Raw genomic sequence first — 6,231 nt, forward strand, 5'->3', positions numbered from 1 at the left:
TTCTTTCTTTTCTTTCTTTTCTTTCTTTTCTTTCTTTTCTTTCTTTTTTTTTTTCTTTTCTTTCTTTTCTTTCTTTTCTTTCTTTTCTTTCTTTTCTTTCTTTTCTTTCTTTTCTTTCTTTTCTTTCTTTTCTTTCTTTTCTTTCTTTTCTTTCTTTCTAGCATTTCAACAGAAGACCAAAAATAACCCTGAGAAGTAGAGCTGAAAGCAGACTCCTGTTCCCAGGCAGGGAAACACCAAAATGCTGTTTTACCTCCATTTAGCTCCATCCCTTCACAGTTATCATTGGGTTCAGCTCTCAGCTTGATTTGTCCTCTGGTGCCACCTACAACCCTACAACCAACAGCTGGGAAAATTGGTTTTGGAGACTTCCCCAGAGATGGATTTTCCTGACATCCTGTAGTCATTACTTTTTGAAGTCCCCGAGGTGGTCTCCATCCTGTAGCAAGTCTGGGGAGAATCATGGAGTTGTTTGCCTTGGAAAGGACCTTTAAAAGTAATCTAGTCCCTGCTATGAGCAGTGTCACTGATTAGGCAACCAGAGCCCAATCCAGCCTGAAAATCCCCATGGTACCCTATTTTCATGCGCAGCACCAAAAAACCTATAGAAATTGACCCTTAGATTTCGAAAGGACGCATTCAGGAAGGCTGGGAGGCCAAAGAGAAGCTCCTCAGCTCATTCCAATGGGTGCTGCCTGCCTGAAATCAGTCTCGACTCTTTGTGCCTCAGTTTCCCCATGTGCAGGATAGAACCTGCATGGAGAGATGCTGCAAATGCTCATGTGATCCCAACAGGTCCCTGCTTAAAGCTTGGTGTTCGCTCTTGGCTTTGAGTTACTTGCTGATGGAGTCACTTGAACAGCTTCTAAGTTTTGGTCCAAATCCACTCACTGAAACCCTGGCCAGAACCCAGCCATGTGCTAGAAGCTCCAACACCAAGTATTTCTGTAAGAAAAGCCAACTGAGATGCTGTTTCACCTTCTGGGTCTATGCACTGTGTTTGCATCTATGAGTAAACCAACCAGGACCAGAGTTGTTCTTTGCCTTTGAGGCTAACTGGCCTCCTCCAGACATCTCAGCCCTTAAACTGATCTCAAGGATTGCTGTAGGACTGGCTCACTGGCTCCAGCACTGGTGATTTAATTGCTTGGGCAGTTGTTTTAGTGCTTCAACAACTAGTGTGGATATAGCATGGCAGATCATAGACTCCACAAAAAGCAACACCTTCTAGATGATGTATGTCAGCACTGAGGATAATTCTGTATTCCCATCTGCTTTATTTTAAGCAGTTCTGGGGATTGAAGGAGCCACCTTAAGAGAATATAGCCAGAACCATCCTGCTCCATCCACCCACGGGCTGACAGATAAAATCTCATTTGCTTGTGCCAGAAGTCTTGCTCACTTGTTTGTCATTATCAGGAGCTTTGTTAGGCCATGTTAATAAATAAATACACAAAACAAAACTTTTGTTTGTTTTTTTTTTTTTTTTTAAATAGAAGCAAAGACAGGGAAGGAGAAAGAGCAGACAAACTTCCACAGAGCAGCTGAGGATCAATGCCATGATATCTCTGCCAAAGACATTGGAGGGACATATCTGGAAAAGCGACAGCAGGAACATCTGCAGTGCCACGCACCCCATCTTGGTCACCCACCTGTCCCCACAGCCCAGCTGCAGGGCGTGCAAATCTTCCTCCACTTTTAATTGCAATTTGCCTTTCAAAACGTGCTGTTAGCTTCTAGATGCTAGGTGCTGTTACATGTGCTGCTGCACACCTCCCACCCAGGCTGGACACCAACACTGGAATACCACAGCAGATTATATTCTCCATTAAGATACAAAAGAAGTCCAGATAAGAGCTGAACTAACACATTATGTCATTATGTGTTTAAATGTTCCATGTTGGCATTCTCATCTCTTTGACTTTGCTTTTCTTCCCCTTTTTTTCCTTTCTCTGTTGGCTTTGCATCCCGATCCAGAGTATAGATAAGTTGGACTGGACTTTGTTACTTGGAAGGCCACCAGTTTCCAAGCACATGCCAAATACCAGCTCTTCATAACCTCACCATATGATGCAGAGCTAATTTTGACAGTTATCAAAAAAACTTAGACCCAAAAGAGAAGGAAGAGATGCCCCACATTCCTGTAGCTCATGTAGCCAAACCTGGCACCACATCCTCTGGGACCCACGAGGTCATCCAAGTAGTGAAGTGCACATCTGTAATACAGCTGTGCAGCTCAAAGCACAGCCAACGTTCCCCTTGCTGATTGCAAGCCAGCTCTGAAGGAGAGACCATAAAACTGGGAGAGAAAATTAACTCTGGGATCCTCAAATCCTGATGGTGTAGTGGCTCTTACTGTGTGCAGGTTTGGGCAACACAAGATAAGGATATAAAACTATTAGAGAGAGTCCAGTGGAGGACTACAAAGATAGGGAAGGGTCTGGAAGGCAATAGGTGTGAGGAGTGGCTGAGGGCTCTTGGTTTCCTTTGGACCTTGTGGGTCTTTTCCACCTTGAGCCTATGATTCTGTGATGCTATAATTCCATGACTCAGCCTCCACAACCCAATCTCCCTGCAACCCAACAAGCACTTTCTTAATGCACTTCTTTCTCTGTAAAAGCATTGGAAAAGTTAAATTGTCATTAATTTTGAATGATTCTTACCCACTCTGCTATGTAGTTAAACATGACCATGACGTCTCAGGTTCTTCTGATTGCTCACTAAAACATTGGTTAACAGCGAGTTTGCCCAACTACATCTAAGCCTGAATGACTTTCTCAGGGACATGGAAAGTGACACTGGCAGAGCAGGGAGCAGAACCCACATATCTGGATTTCCAGAGGGCTGAAATTCCAGCCAGACATTCAGTAGGCTATGCAAAATATCTACGTCATGAGCAAGGCCAATTTTAAGCCTCTGTTAACATCCCTCGCAGCCTGTGGTACATAAGCCTCACCAGCACAATCACTAAATCATCCCTTTTCACTAATGGGAAGGAAAACCCCACAGACAAAATCAACTTTTCCATTTCTCACTCCACCAAAACAGCACTTGCAAAATTTGAGAGATGGAGCTGTACTTATCTCCAGAGTGACTGGCAATATGTTAAAGCAAACTGCTCAAAAGAGCTGGAAGAGTTATTCTTTTATCATCAGGGATAGAAACAAAGAGGGACACAAACAGCCTCTGGATAGATTTAAGCATGGAGCATCTTGTTTTGTCTTCATGGCCCATTTAAATGTTATTACATCTAGTCAAATAAATTGCCCAACAATCAGGCCATTCCTTCTATTGACCTCTAGAGACTGAAGACAATAAAAGCTCTAGCACTTAAATCAGGCCATAATGAGAAGATTAATGTCTTTGGAAAGGCTTGCCGACTGCAGTCTGGACCACTCTGTGTCATGAGTTCCATTTAATGGACCAGCATTGCAGAGGCCAGTCTGGCTTCCCCACCTGCTCCTTCTTGCCTGCAGCCAGGCCGTTCTGGGGCCTTTAGCCAGACAACCCCAATGGGTTATGCCTGAAATTCCCTCACTTGGCCATAGAATCAGAGAACTGTTTTAGTTGGAAGGGACCCTCGAAGATTATCTAGTCCAACTTCCATGATGAATGGCCAAGGTTTTCTTCACATGGAAGCTCCTAGAAAGTGGCTTTGAGTCGTTTTTTCTTTTCTTTACTTTTTTTTTTTTTTAATTTGGTTTGTTTTGAGAAGAAAAGATGGGGAAATCATAACAAAGATAAGAAATTCATGAGGTGGTTGGAGGTTTCATGGTGAGACCAGTCCTATGCGGTTCCAGCACGGGGCAAAGCCACCTCTCTGCTGCTGGCATTGCCCTGGGGCTGGCATCCAACATCCAAGCTCATCACACAGGTGGTTGGAGAAGGACAGGGTTTTGATGTCAATTCAAGGGCTGGGAACTGTGGATTTTACCATCAGGGGCTGCCTGAGGCTGGATGCAAGCCCCACAGTGTGGTGGGTATGAGCGTATTTGCACATTTGTGGGTTTTCATAGGAGCATCTACAAGGAAACTTCTTATGTCTCTAAGTCTAGGTTTCTGTACTCTGTTTATCAGCTTCGCTGTGGTTTTGTTGCTTCAGAGAAAAGCCTGAAGCTGCATTTCAGGTTGTAATCAACACGTTATGCACCAAACCGGTGTGTTGATTGGGGGTAATAAAAGCTTTCAAGGAAAGGAATTTATTTCCAGCCAAAACCCTGGTTTAAAAATGCAAATCCAAACCTGTTTTCAGAGGCAGTGCTTGGATGAGATTTACAGCTGGGTAAAAGTGTGAAGCTTGAGAAGTGGGAGAGCAGAGTCATCCTCAGCCAGGGCATTGAATATTTGCTGACACAGCATCCTTGGAGCTATTCCAACCCAAGCCCCAGTTTGCTGTGGCAAAATAGTAGGCCTTGGCTCAGGCTGACAGAATATTTTAAGGCATGAAAAAATGCATAAGCAAAAACCCTGCAAGAAAAGAGTAAGACCAAGCAGAAGCACAAAGACGGTGATAGCAGCTTGAGGAGTCAAGGGTGAAAATTGTGCAAAATGGTATAAGATGCTAAGGAAAAAGCAGGAGAATTGGAAGGTGACAGCTTGGCAACACCCAGGATGAATTTCCAGGAGCTTGTGGGACAATCCCTCCCTCATTGGAGATGGTTTGAAATGCCTTGGTCTACTCTGAGTAACAGCCAGCAAGGTGAGCACCTGAACTTGTGCATATTGAGCTCACAAAATCTCTTGGTGCATGGAGAAAAAATGACCTTGTGTTTTTACCTTCTCATCATGCCATCGGTCCTTGAGACAAAGCACAGACCCAGGAGCTCTGAGCAGCTGAGCTCAGGGTGCTTTCATCTCTGAATCTTTCAGACCAATCCTGATGCTGTTACCACAGGGTAAGCACACTGCCCTGCAACAAGCTGGTGCGTTGCTAGAAACAAGCCACAAGGTTTGCATTGGATTTGCAAGTTGTCATCCATGCTCTGTCTGAACTTCTCACCTGCCTGCAGCTCCCTTGCACTTGGCTTAGCCCTGATAGCAGTTCCTCTAATTCAGCACGTGTCTAATGCAGCTGAGAAGCAGAGATGTGGGATACAGGAGGGCAGGCAGGGGACAGTAAGAGACAGGGGACCAGAGACCCTATGGCTATGAATAACACATTCATGGGCAGGAAATAAATGCAGCCCTGTAGCTGGGGAAAAAATGGCTTTAGTGATAACAAAAGGAATATAACCTGCATTAGAGGAACCTCATATAGTAAATTTTGATGTAACGTGGATTTGTAGACCAATGAAGAAAGTGCAAAGGTGTAAAATCATGTTAGCAAAAGGGACTCTCAGTGGATCCTGGAACAAGCAAGAAAAGACTAAAGACATGAACATCATATTCCTCCTAGCAAAGAACTCCAAATAAAGCTGAACCACTGTGTCAGCCACAGAGGAAGAAATTCAGCATGCAAGTTTTTGGTAATAATTAGATATGAATAATGATTTTACATTATTTAGGCCTTTCTCCAGTGTCAGGTGAAGCTTGCAAGTGACAAGGGGACCACTGTGTCAAAAAATGCTAAGGGAAACAAATACAGAGTGGCATTTCAATCCCTTTGAATTTCTCCAAGATGAGGCAGGAGATCTGATTTCATTTTTTCCCCTCTCACTTTGCAGCCTTCCTCTACTTGCAGAACTGAGCTAAAAACCCACAGAACTGCTAATTGAAAACTAAGTGTCAACAGCAGCTCAGCACAGAAAGAGTTTCAATTAAGAGCAATCTCTGCTTGCCATCCGAAGTAGTATTTTCCCTCCTGGCTAAATTTTAAGTGAAGCACAAAGTGGTTGCTTGTCATTGCTTTAATGGGCTCTGAACTACAGTGTGGGAAAACTTCATTCTACTTGGAGGCTAAGGAGCTTTAATTTATCAGCACTGAGAGTGGAGGATTGCTTTTCTGTATGATCTGGCCACTTTGCTTTTACCTCCTGTGCTGTGGGGCGAGGAGTACTGAAGGTCACACTGAGAAGACTATTTAAGAGTTAGAGCCGGATGGGAAGAATCAGTTTTTCCTCACCATCAGTCCTTCTTGGATCTCCATCTGTCCCTCTCCGTGTGCTCAGTTTGGTTCTAGCATCCAGGCTGGCTGAGCTGGGACAAGCCATGGTCAGGAGATCCCAGTTGCCAGCAAGCCTTGATGAGCTTCATTTGGGTTTCTGACCTCATGTGGATGAGCCACTCAAAAGC

Source organism: Lagopus leucura, unplaced genomic scaffold (assembly GCF_019238085.1).
Source record: "Lagopus leucura isolate 7727_CA_CO unplaced genomic scaffold, USGS_WTPT01 Super-Scaffold_100004, whole genome shotgun sequence".
NCBI classification, from domain to species: domain Eukaryota; kingdom Metazoa; phylum Chordata; class Aves; order Galliformes; family Phasianidae; genus Lagopus; species Lagopus leucura.